This window comes from Musca domestica, unplaced genomic scaffold, assembly GCF_030504385.1.
Source record: "Musca domestica strain aabys unplaced genomic scaffold, Musca_domestica.polishedcontigs.V.1.1 19, whole genome shotgun sequence".
Classification (NCBI taxonomy): domain Eukaryota; kingdom Metazoa; phylum Arthropoda; class Insecta; order Diptera; family Muscidae; genus Musca; species Musca domestica.
Window position 1 is genome coordinate 10606925 of NW_026712245.1, and position 16387 is coordinate 10623311.

A 16387-nucleotide genomic window follows, 5' to 3' on the forward strand; every position below is an offset into this window, starting at 1 on the left:
CTGGCGGAACTCAATGAAGACGACGATGAAGGAACTACAAGACAAGACAATCATACTTTTTCTGTTGGCTTCATTACAGCGAAAAAAGAGCTAAAGTCCGCTTAAAGTATCAGCAACGACGACGCAGTCCTACAAGAAAAAATAAGAGATACTCGTGCCCAGTTGTTGTTCGTGTTGTTGCTGTTGCTGCTATTACTGGTGTTGATAATAAAGTGTCCCAGTTGTGCCAGTGGTGATGATGATGATGACAACAGACAGCTCCAACAGCAACAAAGCCATCGCCAGCCAACAACAGCATCAGGATCAACCATCATCTTGAGTTGTTGCTGTTGTTGTTTTTTTGGCTAGATTTCTCAATGGTCTCTGTGTGTAGCAATATTAGGAAAACATTGTTGGTTATTAAGCGTGAATTGTTGTACAGCTAGCCAGGAGTGGGAAATGGGCCAGCACCAGGGGGCTGGGATGTGGGGGAAGAGTTGGCTGGCGTTTGAATTTTTTGTTTGGGTTTTCTTCTTCCTCCTTCCTAACTGACATCTTTAATAGTTGGTGCTATTCTCCCAAATCTCAAAAATTGTGAGGCAACACACTTTTAACGTATATTGGGGAGCGAACGGTCGGGCATGCAAACCACATTGCCGGCTGGCTGGTTGAATGTCTGCTTGACTGGCTGTCTCTAAAAACTGACGACCGAGTGACTATCTCATGTTGGTGATCTGTGCTGAGCTGGTGTCGTTTGGTGTTATACTTTACCTAGCCACACAAAAAAAAAACAGAAAAAAAAGCTAGCCTAGAGCAGACCAAGACAGCGAAGGTTTTTTGCAAAGAGAAAAAAAAACTATCCACAGCTCAGTTCATTCTGCATGTTGGTGGAAATTTATGTCAACCCTTGTTGTCGTGTGTTGAATCTTACGATGACATTTCAAACATAATTTAAGCCCACGCAATACCGAGTACTGCAAGAAGTACTCGCGCCCCAAGTACTTGCAACCATACAGTCAGCCTTCCAGCCAGCCTGCCTGACAACCAACAAATCTATGCAAACCCATCCATTCCGACAGCTAGGCAATCCAGGTTGAGTGCAGCCACAATAATCGCCGGGCAGAAACGCCAGAGAACACCAAACGAACAACGAAAACAGAAAAATTGCCAAAACATGCATATTTCATTGGGCGTAGATGAGCGCGCGGAATGTCAGGCCACAATATTTGGATCTTTGGTGATGGCGTCGAATATTTTACACAAAATGTGCAATAAATAGTGCAGAAATCCTAAGAAGGTATTCCCCAACGCCCTTCCTGCTATTTGCCGAAGAATCGAAGAGACAACCCATTGTTGGTTGGTGTACGTCGTGATGAGGCCGTGGCAAGACATCATCATCCTAAGCGGCAGCAGCAGTATTTTTTTGTCGCCGTTGTCGCCACCACCATCACAACTCGGTTCGTTGTCATTTTTTTGGGCAACCCATAAACTGTGTGTAGGTATCGACGAGGGTAATTTGCTGACATCTACATAGCATTATTTTGGGCCGTTTCATGCTTTTGGCTTGTTTCAATTTTGCAATTGATGATACTCTGCCTTCGATAAATAAACAATACTCAAAATCTATCTTTATCTAGGTATGGGATTTTTCGATGTTGTTGTCTAGGTCGGGTAATATTCTGTTGGTGGCATAGGTAAGGAAAATGGATTTCAATTATATGTGTATTTATTTTATAATTTTATAGAACGTCCTTATTACGGAAGTACACAGAAATGCATTTTAAATCCATTTGGAGGTTGACGATGGTTAAATTAATTAACTTTTCAATGTAAGATATACAAACCAGTAAAGAAAGTCTTAAAGACGGGCGGGGCCGACTTTATGGTAGGGTATCATCCACTTTGCTAATTTATTCAATCATACACGCCATGATTATAATTATAATTTAAAGTTCAAAGGACTAAATAAGCCGAAGCATTTGTATCTTTCAAATTCGGGCGTGTATTGCCTATTTGATGCACAATTAATTTGAAATCGGATAAAGATATATATGGGAGCTATATCCAAATCGGAACCGATAAAATTTGGCAAAGATATTTCTGAACTGTATTTTATATATTTCCCTGAATATCGTTGTTGCGGAGTGCATATTACGGCTGTGGGTAACAAATATAACAAATCGGATGAACATTATATATGGAAGCTATAGCTATATCTGGACCGATCTTCACCAAATTGGACATACTAGATTCTATACTCAATTCGGTCGTAAGTGCCAAATTTCATCCCATTTGGACAAATATTAGACGTTTGGTGCACAATCAAATGTAAATCGGACGAAGTTATATATGGGAGCTATATCCAAATCTGAACCGATCTCGATAAAATTTAGCAAATGTATTCCTGAGTTGTATTTGATATATTTCCCCAAATATTGTTGATACAGAGTGCATATTACGGCTGCGAAGAACAAAAATAACAAATCGGATGAACAATATATACTATAGCTATATCTGAACCGATTTCGATCAAATTTGGCATACGTATTTTCAGGTCCAAAAATTCCATACTATTCGCACTGATATTACACGTTTGGTGCACAATAAAAGGCAAATCGGACGAAGATATATATGGGAGCTATATCTAAATTTTGACCGATTATCTCCAATTTCAATAGGGTTCGTCCTTGGGCCAAACAAATGATTTGTGCAAAATTTCATCTGGATAGGGCAATAAATGCGTACTGTACTTTGTTTACAAAAATACATGGACAGACGGACAGACGGACGGACGGACATGCAGAAATCGACTCGGAATGTCATTCTATGTAGATCATCAAAAGGAACTATAGGTCTATCTCTTTTCCTTTTGCCTGTTACAAACAAATGCACAAAGACATAATACCCTGACCACCTTGCGGTGTAGGGTATAAAAATAGCTAGAAAATAGGCATTCGTCGCAGGTCCTTATATAATAGCCGCTCTGCATATGTCGCAGGTCCTTTTATTTTCAGAGTATTTAAAAAAACAATTAAGCAAAGGCAAAGGCTTCACCACTATGCATAAATTTAAAATGTACCTTTAAAACGCCCACGTGATAAAATACTAGGTATTTCTTTAAGCGATTTTTCATCTTCAGCTGGAAACACGCTTCCATAGTAACTATCGTTACAATTGACTTATACGTCCGCTCCCTCTATCGTGTTAATCGTATTTCAAGACAGTATTGGGATATACTTACCAATAATAAGCCATCTGACATCATAATCATTACTGCCAACAATGTACATGGATGGTGTTAGTCTATTATGTAGAGACCTTCAGCATTCGATATGGAGCATTGGATATGGTAGCGGGTATAAATCTGTTAAAAATCTATCTAATGTCTGCTTTTTAACGTTCAAACAAATTTCTAGGTCCAAATTCATGTTTCTCTTTCACCTTGAAGGAGAGGATCCAATAATTTGTTGTTCGTCAGCTTTTTGTAACCTCAGTCATATGGCTAGAGATGGTATACAGGGTGAGATAAAAAACTGCAACAAAGTCCAACGTCATAATTTTTAATTTTTTTTAATTTTATTGAATAAATGCAAAAAATGTCGGAAATAGCATCAAATTGTAGAATAAGTTTAGATTTGTTCGAATTGGTCACATTTGGCACGAATTATGGCCTTCAAACAGCCAATGAAACCGTCACACGCTGCCCGAATGTTGCTCTGCTGTTTTTTGACCCATTCCCGGCGAAGCGCTTGCTTGAGGTGATCGACACTTTGGTATAAATTAGTGCCAATCTTACTTTCCAAAATTCTCCAGACACAATAGTCCAACGGATTGGTATCCGGAGATTTTGGTGGTCATTGTGCGCAGGAAACGAAGCGTGGAATCTCATTTTGTAATGGCGGCCCACATCATTACCATGGCCGGCGCTTAAGTTCTGGTGGCCAACCGAAAGTGCACATTTTCAGCTGACCTCTTTGGCAAGTAAACACGATCAACTTTACCTCTTTTGAGTCTATTTTCATTCTCTTTTGGGCTCATTTTTTCAATATTTGCCGAATGGAATATTGCGATATGTTCAGCTAACGATCCTTTTTTGGCTATTTTAATATAAAGCCCTTGCATCAGTGCTAGATCAACTCAGTCAACTCCATCAAGCACCTCCCCCACAAAGGGTCATTATTTTAAATAATTATAACTCTTTTAAAATTTGAAGTTAGTGTCCGATTGTCTTCAAATTACACACATCACGATATTTTATATTAACTCAAGGTCTGGGCTGAAGATGAGATATATCGGTCCAATGAAGCTCATAAAACGCGAAATTAATATCCGATTCCATTCAAACACGCCACATCTCAATATTTCTATCAACACAAGGGCTGTTATAAAGATGGTAGAGATCGAACCATTCCTTCTGGTAATGGCCCCACAAAGGGCCCAATTTTTGAATAATCAAAACCATTATAAAATCCGAAATAAGTATACGGTTCCCTTCATATTTCACAAATTTTATTATTTTCACTAACAGAAGATCTGCTGTGAATATGGAATATATAGGTTAACTCCTTCTGGTACCTCCCCCACAAAGAGTCACAATTTTCAATAACCATGATCATAATTCCATTTAGACTTGGTGCATCTCAATATTTCCATCAACACCAGAACAGTAATAAACATGGTAGAGATCGAAACATTTCTTCTGGTACCTTTCCCACATAGGGTTCAAGATTTTGCAAATACGAAACGCTCAAAGGAAGCGAACTTAGGATCGAACTTTCTTCAAATGTTACACATACAAACATTTTTGCTATTACAAGATCTGTTGTGAAGATGATATATATCTGTGAACCCCTTCTGATACCTCATCCACAAAGAGTCATAATTTTCAATACTCATATCTATCATAACTTGCGTAACAAGTCAGCGATCCTTTGCAACTTGCTATATCTAAATATTTCTCTCAACCAGAAACCTGAGATGAATATTGAATTTATCGTTTCGCATAAATTCGGATTTAAATGTTCTATTTTCTTATAATTTGGTTCATATCAATTTTTTGTCTGTACTAGATGAAATTTGTAAATGGAATACTTCGGTCGACTATATCTGGTATCTCACGCACATGTTAACATTTTCTAAAAATTATCACATATCTCATGTAAAGTGAAGGAAGTTACCAATGTAGTCCAAACCTGGCGCGTCGCAATATTTATATCATTTTTATTTAGGTTCGATTAGAAATAGACAATACAGGAAAATTCCTCCGGAACCTACTCCATAGATGGTCAACAATTTGAATAATCATTAGAGAAATCCAAATATATTTAAATAATTGAACATTGGCTGAGTGTATAAACCTGTCGGCAAAACCGACTTATATTTTTTTTACTTGTTCATATCGAACAATAACCTCATCGCCAGAGATTTAAATTGCAACAATATTTACCACACGACATACCTTTCCCACCCGATCTCTACTTTTTTTCTTTTGAGTCCTTTAAGAGTTACAAATTTTCTATAGCCTAAGAGCCAATCTTACGGCTATTTTCTAATGTATTTTAAGATTTTACCGACCGATTTGGGATTTCGGTTACTCCAAAAGTCAATGTTAACAAAATAATCATCCAAAGTATATTATTTAGTTATAACAAATTACGTTTTTTTATTAGTGGAGAAAAAAGGACATTCTTTACGAAATGGGAAGGATTCCCGCCTTAGTCCTCCCTGCGAAAAAAAAAAAAATTTAAATTGAGCTTACGATCATCACTAGTGTTTACAAAAAATTTTATTTATATCTTCCAACCCCGTGGAATGTCCCCAAACAAACTCTATGATAAGTAATAAAAATTGGTGATTCTTTCAAAACCCATCTCCACTTTACATGATCCCTAAGTTAACAATGCCATTTTTCTTCACCATTAAATAAGCGGTGTGTTTAAACCCAACCTTTTTTTTATAAAAAAACTCTAACTTTCGTGTATTTCGGTCGTGGTCATCTTTCTCATCCGCCACTCTAATCTGGTCATGCTTGAAGAGCCTCACCAGACAAATCTATCGCGCTTATCAAACCTCAAACTCGGTTATCAAATTTTTTTAATGAAACAAATGCATTCTTCAAATTCTTTACCCTTTTGAGAACTCTTGATTATATTCCCAAGTCATTTGATTTAAATGTTTTTTAATTTGAAAAAAATACTAGGCCTCTCATAGCCTTAGCCATAAAATGCCATCTAACCAATGCTCCCATTTTCCCGAAAAAAACCTTCTGCTAAAATACATCATTTTCTTGAACTAAAAAATCAAACAACTTTTTGTCCATTGTAAATTTCGTCATTACATTTCGTTTTTTTTTTGTCGTTGATGGGGTACGAAAAGGGCATTTATTTGTCTTCCTCATTTTGGTGCTGCCCCCGCCCCACCAGTAACCATCCAATTTGGCCACCATCACCAGCCGCCATTCCACTATCCATCCACCCACTAATCCAGCTGATTGCTTGTGAACTCGTTAACGACTATTCGGCTAAATTGTTATAGCTATTGCAGTTGTTGTTGGTCTTGTTGTTGCTGCTTCGATTCCTGCCTGCCTGCCTGCTCCACTGTTACAGTTGTTCAATTGGGCACGCGCAAATGATTGCTAATTTTTTTGTGTTTTCTTCCAAACACACAACAATATTGGGCCGCCTGCCAATACCATTCGGTTGTTGTAGTTGTCGTTGTTGTATTGACTCCAGCATTTTACGCTTAAGGGTTTGTTTCAGTTAGATTGCGGTAAATCGTCCTCAGCTCTGTTTTTTTGTTTTGTTGCCTTGCATTAAATTTGTTCCTACTATTTACTCAAACATTTCTCAATACCAGCTGCTGGCATTAATCGGAAAAATTGAACCATAAGAAACCTCCAAAGCAATCCCGCGGGTAGGTGCCGGATTTGCGGGTGATGGGCAAGAGAGCGGATGATGGATACAATTGAAACAATCAATGTTGTTTTCGGTCGTCGTCGTCGTCATAGTTGTCGCGTCGCGTCTCGTCGCATGCACGAGTTGTTACAACATTTAACTGGCGTACTTTTGAATTTGCATTTTGGGGTTTGGGTGGCTTGTTGTGGTTGTTGGCGTTGTTTTAGTGGCCCATTTTATCCGAACCTCCTGTTAATTTCGATGTTGTTGCTGTTGTTGTTGCTGTTGGTGCCTTCTTTGCCCTTAGCACCATCGCACACGCGGCACGGCGATGCATCGCAGCCTAGAAATGGAAAAGTGATGCAGCTACCACTCCTCAATTCTTTGGCTGAGTTGCTTATTTAACGCCGTAATTGAGATACACCGAGAAGACATTGCGGGTCCTTCTTTTGGATATGTTTTTTAAACCTCCTAGCCAAGATTCGTGTTCTTTTAATCCTGTATTATTAATTAATATATTATTACTACAAATCTTACTAGGCAAATCTTGGATTTGAAAGAATAAAGTACCTTCCAACTGTATGTTTTGGGAATTTTTAAAACGACATAGTGACCATAACCTAATTTGTTGAAGATGCAAATTGTGAACATTTAAGAATTATTTTTGAAAGGTTCAAATATTTTAGATTTCAAACATTTGTGAGAAATTTTTTACTAGGACCTTTTTTGGAACATTATTTAAGATCCGCCTGACCAGAAAGCACAGACATTTTTTCTTAGAAAAATTCGTAAGTCATTTTTGGACCTTCTCGCCAAAAAACGTAATTTTTTTAAGATTTTTTTTGACCGTCTTACCAAAATCATGGATTTTATAATATTTTTTAAAGAGCTTTCTGATCAATAATTGTAGATTTTTTTTTAAAGGGGATATTCAGGGAAATAGGGACTTTAATTCCTGATCCCTTTTTTAAAATCGTGCATTATTTAAGATGCTACCGACTACAAATATTTTTTTTTATTTTTTTAAACACTTTTTTAACATTTTTTTTGAGTATCCTGGAAAATAATATATTTTTAACAATTCTTTTTTAAATTCTTCCTTTTTTATTCAGTTTTAAAGGCTTTATGATTTAAAAAATCGTGGGATTTTTGAAATTCTTTTAAGAACCGCCTAAATTAAAATTGTACATTTGTAGAGATATTTTTCAGGAACCTCCTGACTTTACAAAGACTTCCTGGCCAAAATTTTTACATTTTTAGATGATTTTTTTTTTTTCAAAAATTTCACGTTACTGATGAGTTCAAAATTCATAGCTTAAAAACAATTTAGCACATCCTGACAAAAAGCATAACCTTCAGCCTTCAAAATCATGAGGCATCCCTTCTGACCGAAAATCGTGATTTTTAAATTTTTAAACCTTTCTACCTTAGATGGTAGTATTTCCTGCTAAAAAATCGTGGAGATTTCTATTTTTTTCAGCGACCCCTGGCCTTCAAATTTTGGTTTAAAAAAATGCTTTCAATGACCTCCTGACATGAAATCTTCGGATTTCCAACAAATGTTGTCTTGGGACATCTTGCCCCAGAATCTTTAATATTTTGAAGTACTTTAAGGATCATTTATAAGGACCTCTTGATATAAAATCTTGATTTTTTTAAAGACCTAAATTTTTTGCTCATAATTGTGGAATATTCAATTATTTTCAAGAATCTCCTGAACTCAAGTCGTGGGTTGATTTCAAAAATTTTAAAGAATCCCTTGACTTTAAAACACAATTTTTAAAGGTTTTTGTTAGAGGCACTTCCTGACAAACTGTCGGGGAAAGTTTTCTCAAGGATACCCTGCTTAAAAACCCTGGATTTAGAAGCATGGAATCCAAGGATCCTCCTGACTTCAAGCGGTGCATTTTTATACACATTTTTTATCCTAAGCAAAAATTGAGATTTTGAATTTTTTTTTCCAGATCTCCGGATTTCAAATCGTAGTTTATTTTTCAAAATTTTCAAGGACCACCCAACTGAAAATCCTGAAAACTTTAAGAATTTCATTTCAACAACCCCCTGTCTAAAAATTGTGAAAAGTTGTTTCAAGGATTTGCTGACATAAAATCCTGAAATTTTGTCAGTATTTTTTTCAAGGACATCGTGTCTAAATACTGTGAAATTTTTCAGGGCATCTGAAATTCAATCATGCATATCTAACAATCTTAGATCATTGAGTAATCAACTGAACAAAATCTCGGAATTTTTAAGCATCTCCCCACTTCAAGTCGTGGATTTTTTTAAAGGTTTTCAAGAATCTCCTGACTTAAAATCGCATTTTTTCAAAGACCTCCTGACTGAAAATTTTGACTTAAAGATTTTTTTAATCAACCGCCTTTCAACATTTGTTGGAAAATATTTGAAGAACCTATTGACTAAAAATTTGCATTTTCCAAGAAACATAAATGAATATCGTGAATTTATAAAAAAAAATCTCAAACTGACTGCCTCCAAGTGGTGCACTTTTTCAAAAACTTTTAATGATCTCCAAAGGAAAAACTGTGTTTTAAAGACTGTTTTCAAAGACCCCTTAACGAATAATGTTGTAAAGTTTTTTTACGGATCTCTTGGCTGGAATCGTCGATTTTTCAAGAAATTCCTAACTAAAAATCGTGAATCTGAATAAAATCATGAACATACAGGACTTCAGGTCGTGGATTTTAAAGAACGAAAATCAATAATGTTTTCATTACAAATCTTGAATTTTAAAAACTTTTTTCAAGGACATCTTGACATTTTTCCAAGATACTTTTTACCAAAAATCCTGGATTTCAAGGATTTCTGGCCCAAAAATAAATGAAATGATAAATTAATGTTTTCAACCTAAAATTTTTTTAGAACTTTTGTTTGACCAAAATTTTTGTACTTTTAAGAACTTTTTGGCAGTATAATAAGGTGTATCTCCTGAAATAAGTAGTTGTTTGAAAAAAGTATTTGTATCGTTTTGTCGTGAAATGTCAAGAGCTCTTCATTGCAAAATTTCTCTAAGTGCAACGTTATTTTTTTCGAAAATGTTTAAAGGTCGTTGTAAATATAGTACTTTTCTGTCTTAGATTTTTTTCCGCTGGATGTTTCATCCATTGCCTCTTTTGCCAATTTAAAGTGGTAATTTAAGGCAGAACGTTGTAACAGTTTTCGATTTTTTTTCGTTGTTACCCTAAATGTCTAACCATTCTTCGATTCCTGTGTCTGGTGGATCATTATTTTACCCCCCCTCAATGAGGAGGGATATGTTCAGGGCAACTTATCAGACATTAAGATGATGTTGCCGAACGAATTGGATCAGACGGCGTTGGTGCATGCTGGAAACAACGACAACAACGCCAACAAGTCATCGTCCCGGATCATCTGCATCTAAATCAGCAATTTGTCTATCTGTAATTTTGTTCTTGTTGATGTGGATGATTCGCTTTTGGTCTTGTTCTCCACTTTTCCAGAATTAACGATTTTTAAGTATCTTCATTTGATGGTATAGGTTTGGGCACACATGGATGCTGAACAAAACGGAGGACAAGAATCTAAGCCCAAGCCAAATGTGGATCTTCACCTTTGTCGGTAAAGAAGAAAACTTAACATCACCCTGTTTACAGTTAGGTTGGAAGTAAAAGAAGATTTCTTTGGGCTGCTTGTTAGGCTGAAGTTCTATTTTTGGAGCGAATGAAGAACCCATGCCGACGACATTCAATGCAAACTAAAGTCCAGATCAGCATCTGTTGATTGCCGCAGTGAAGTCAAGCTTTACAAACAGGGCATTTGTTGCCATTTTAACGGGATGTTTTGGAAACAAGGCTGCTGTCCCTGTTGCTGGTGCTGTTGTTGTTACTGCAGATGATGATAATGATGTCGTTGGGCACTGTTGGCCTCAACAAAACCAGCAACGACTCGTGCTGCAAACATTTTCGAGATTGATGTTTAGGTCGGCATCACGTCAATATATAGGTTGTAGCCGAGTGTCTGGCTGCCAGCCTGTCGATTTGCAGTTCGTTTCCTGTGGCCTTTGTGTTCATTTGGTACGCGTGATGTCCTTTAGCTATGATTCAGCGTTATTTCTTCTTTTTTCTACTGCATTTTTCTGCCGATTTCAAAGGTATTTCTCAATTTTTCAGTAGGTTTTTGTGCATTTCTTTCCTAGAGATTAATTGCCTTCGAAGAGGAAACCTAAAGAAGAGATTGCAAATACTTTAATTAAGTAACTATGCCCAGGTAGCTTTCAAGGAACAGTACCGTTACTCAATGTTTCGTTTTATTGCAGAAAGGAATTGTTTTTCAAATTTTAGAGATGCTTTAGTTGGGATATGTACTGCTGTAGATTTGATAGGAAAAATGTTGCGATCTTTTGCAATTGACCCATATTTTTATTTAAGCGATCTGGTTTTGTCAATCTATTTGAAATATAAATGCATTTTTTACTCGGGCTTTAATAGTGAAAACCCAGATATCGGTATCCGGAACGCAAATCACCTTTACTAACAAAACTATTGAAAAGTCTCCCAGATGTCATAGAATTTAATTTAAATATTGTGCAAAGTATGTATGGAAATGCTTTTCTATGCAAGTCCCTTCAATCAAAAAGGCGTTTCCAAAAAGAGCTGGAATATAGAGTAAGGGTTGCTGCTAGGGTGTAGAATACATGTACTATGTTTTATGTTATTTTATATGTTTTTGGGAAATTTGGTTTTAGAGTTGAGGTTTAGAGGTGGAGAGATGTTGAGTAGGATAGACGTACCAAAGTGTTTTTGAAAATCCAAACAAAAAAGTGCACTAAAAGTACCTAGAAGCACGTAACTTGGAACTATGCGAACGTATAGAAGCAATATCTTGAAATTTGAAATGAGTCTCAAGTTTGAGAAATAGGGTTGATATATGGAAATTATGACGGTTGGTTTTATCTAAGGCTGAGGTAATAAGGTGTGGATTACGTCGCCTTTCTAAAACGGACATAATCACCATGGGGAGTAAGGCCGTTTTCTGTGTGAGGTTGACCTAAAATTAAGAAAAAGTTATAAAGTTTAGAAAAACTATAGATCGCGTAGCCGGTGTGGGATATATCCCAGAGGAGAACATCTCAGGTCCCGGCAAGGACCCCATGAAGTTTCCATTTTCGACTTTTTAGGGGTGTTTCAAAAAGTTCCGGTACAAAAATACCCACTATGCTCACTTGTTCAAATGATACCCATTTTGTATATATCAGTTTTGTAGAACTGCATAAAACCCGAACTTTCGGGTCATAATGGGCTTTATGCCCACCACTTTTTGGGGGTTGTGACCTTTTTTTGGACATTTTGACCGGAGATTATGTCCTTGGAGATTATGATACCCTACCGTTTATAATGAGAAACATGAATTCAGAGTTATTAAAAGATATCATATTGTGGTGACAATGATCGACTCGATGTTATTTGGATTGAGGTATAGTCGCCTTGTTGTGATCGGGCTTATGAAGTCGGCCTGATGACAATTGGGTTTAGTACTCTGGAGTAGTCGGCTCAATGTGTTCGAAAAAATGTAGACGGCTTGGCGTGCTGTAATATAATCGGCCTGGTGACAATGAGATTCAGTATTTGACGTATTCGCGTTAACGCATTCGGTATGGTAACGCTCTAGTATTGATGTTTCGAGTGCTTAGGCTCCAATTTTCTCTTGTCCGTCGCAGTTTTTTTTTTTTTTTTTTTTTTTTTTGAGGCCTGTCTCACCTTAGAATCCTTTTTGAAGCCTTATTTGTTCCAGTCTCTTTCTTTTTTGAGGCATGTGGCTCCGTAGACTTAACTTCAGCCTTGCCTAGCTTTGGAAGCTGATTCTTCCGGCTCTGGCACCTCATTTTGAAGGTTTTCTTGTTCCAGTCTTTCGAAAGCACCCTTCCAGATGATCAGGGCTTTCCCACAGTCGTCGCCTTTTTTAAGGCCTCGCTTGATTTCACCCCTGTTCTGCATATGGGTATCATATTTATAGGGAATTTTGTTGTGGTTGAATTGGGATATGTCCCTTCGAACTTCCTAACGAACTTCAGGTTCGTCCAGATAATCTGCAGCTCCTTATAAATAAGATTTCATGGATCCCCATCGACATGTCGCCTACAGTACTTAAATGCTCGCCCATATGCCATTTTATATCGCAGTTCCTTGGATTTGGCGTTCTTGGTATCGGGAGAGCTTAGCGGTTCTTCCATTTAAAAAATGAGGACGCCGCTCTGTCCACTTTTTACCTCGATAGCCTCTTGCCTTGAGAGGCGGGCTTGTTGGTATTTACTGACTAATTGGTATTAGGCCTGCTTGTACTGTCCAGGTCGACTTTCTTGGGTGTCAACAGCTGCTTAGAGAACGAGGCCTGGACCAACGTGTTACCCATGTCCTCTTCCTGGTCAGAGAGGGGGCTTTCCTATTTCTTCCATACCTCATTGCTTTGTAAAGGACTCAGGTCGACCATGCCATAGTCTTTGTACCATGGCAAGGACTCGGTAACTCGATCTAATATTTCGTTAAGGCGCCCAGGTATCAATGAAGCGCCGTCACAATACAGTCTTTATCATGACTGCAAACCCGTAACACTGATAGGCACATGGACACATAATACCCCAACGTCGAGGAGTCATCTTTATGTGATGACCAGCACAGAGGTATGGCAATTTTAGTGGGACCCAAACATCGCCTCGTCTGTCTAAAGGATCATTGGCACCGAGGTATTTATGTCTAGATTACCCATCCAGACCCGCTTTCGAGACTGCTTTTTAAATTCTCGGCTTCCCAGTATATCTACTAAACTTTTCACTACCCGCAACTTGGGGACGCGTCCGATAGCAATCAGATATGCTCGCTGAATGCGGTAATCCCCATCCTAAGGAAGCTCCCGATTTGGCCAAAATTCCAAATTTCATTAGGGTATTGGGATATCTTATAAAAGAAAATAATAAACAGTTTCGTCCTGCAAAATTACATTTGTTCATCCTTTTCCATTTTAGAAGATAACCACACATCGATCCCTGGAAGCTTTTTTGGCATACCGTCAAACGAAAGTATTTCATTGATCCAGTGACTTACGACCTACCCCGGATTGGGTTAATATCTGGTGTCAAATACTCAACATTTTTGTTTCGTTACAGCCGCCAACATGCAATCAGGCAAGGAGTTTTCTTAAAGACCTAAACCCCATTTTAAGCACCCAAAAATGAAGTGAAAAAATTATAAAAAAAATAAAATAAAATAAAAACATAACGAAACGAAGTGAACTGAGCAGATCGGAGCTGACCGGGCAGAGCACATTTAAATAATATCAATTGGTAACTAACTAAAAAAACAGTAAAAAGTTCGTCTCTGGCATTGCAGGCCGCCGCTAGAAAACCAGCTACCCGGCTAGATGGCTGGTTGGTTGGCTGGATAGATGGTTGTTTGGTCTTCTGGGTCTTGGCATCGTTAAGAAACACTTTCGCACGGGCGTCGTACATTTGGTGGTGGTTGGTGGCTGGCTATTGCCGTTGTCGCAGTTGCATTTGGTGCTGCTGCTGTTGTTGTTGTTGGCCGATTTTTTGTGCAATTGCTGCCGGTGCGCGAAGCGATTGCATTGAATTAGATTGGGTGTGGTCGTCATCAAGTCATCGTTGCTGTTTTTTTGTTTTTTTTTCTTCGTTTGGCTGTTACTATTTCTATGCTGTTGCCCCGATGGATGGATGATGTTGTGGATTTTGTTGCTGGTGGTGTTGTTGTTGGTGGTGTTGTCGTACCTATGAAATGTATGCCAACTGGGCCAAAACTAACGAATACCGAATGCTCCACTCAAAAATATCAGCATTTGAAAAAAAATAAAGAACCAAAAACCAAGTTAAAAATAAGAAACAGCTACGGCCCAGCATTTACCAGTGGTTGGCCAAAGGCATCATATACGAGTGTGTGTGTGAGTGCAGCTACTACACCTCGGGATACGTGTGTAAAGTCACAGACATGCAGGCCACCAAATATACAGACTGATGGCATAAATGCACCCCACTGCCCAAAGTCGGTCGTTCGGTTGGTCGGTTGTGGCTGATGAGGCAGGAGGGTGGCGAATCTTTTTGCTAGTGGTGTTGTAGCCACAAACTCACACCACCACCACCACTGCCGCCACAAACTGTTGCACAAATTGTGCAATTAGTGCACAATCATCAGCCGGAGTAATGCATACCGAATGCATGCCAGGCCGAGGCAAAGAAGCCCAAGCCCCACACCAGCAAAAAACATCAAGATGTCCTTCGCTTCAGGAACTGCTTAGATCTATTTTTTGTTTTTTTTTTTTTTTTTTTTTTTTTGTTTTCTAGGTTTCGTTTTCAAATCGAATAGTGTCCCTGGCTGAAAGCTGACTTTGCCACACAGCTGTGTGCCACAGTTTTGTGGCTGGATGGTTAGTTGATGGTGAATGAGTTGGCTGGCCACAACTGCGTTGTCTGTAGGTAGTGATCTTTGCTTGATTACTGCTGATCGGAACAGTTTGCGGTGCGGTATGGTGCTGGTCTGGCTTTGGTCAGACTAACCGTTACACATACAAACACACACACACTCACATCCATACCTACACCCATTGCTTCTTGGTTACTGGTGCTGATGTTGCGGTTAAGAAGCTCCTTCCTTAGCAAAGCTGAACTGATGAAGCTTGAGCTTAACTGGCATTTGTTGCAGCTTCTGCTCAATGGGTTGTGTAATGCTGTTACATTTTTTACATACATACCATTGGGATGTCAATGAGGATTGGAGGACGTGGAGTACTATTTGTTGGGGATAATGTCGAGATTGAAAATTCGGGAATTTTTGCAAGAGATGGGAAAAGGAACCCTCCCATTTATTTGTTTACCTCCTACGACTCGTATTAATATTCACCCCCAAACTTCTGATCTCTACCAACATTAAATTAACGCTGATGTATGTATTTCTAGGGAAAATAATTCTCATTCACTTCGTGATGCGGGAACGATAAAACATTCTGATTTTTTCCATTAACGTAGCTGAATACTAATGGCGACAGTATCGACAACCGGCATAAGTAAGCAGAGTCTTTGATTCTTCGCTTATCACTCTCTCGAGAGTTTATGAGCTTAACTTGATCCAAGCGTTGAGCATGCTTGTCATGTTCCAAGCACAGACATAGTTAGAAGAACAGAAATTTCTACCGACAGCAAGACGAAAACTCAACCGAGAACAATTCGATCGATTACATCCGAGCCGACAGCAACTCGAATACTTTCGACGTTAAAGTAAATCATCCCATTTACTTCTAAGCCAAGTACAAACCATTATATCCGTCTTCACAACCCGAATACTTTCGAAGAGAGAAAAAACCTTTTATTACATCCATGTCGATAGCAACATGAATACTTCCGAGCAAAGAAATAAATCTTCATACATCACAGCCTTCAGCAACCCAAATCCTTCCGAGCCGAGAGCCAACTCACGATGTCTATATATAAAGCCCAAGCTCATTGGAGAGACAGCTCAAGCCGTTCAAAATTCCAG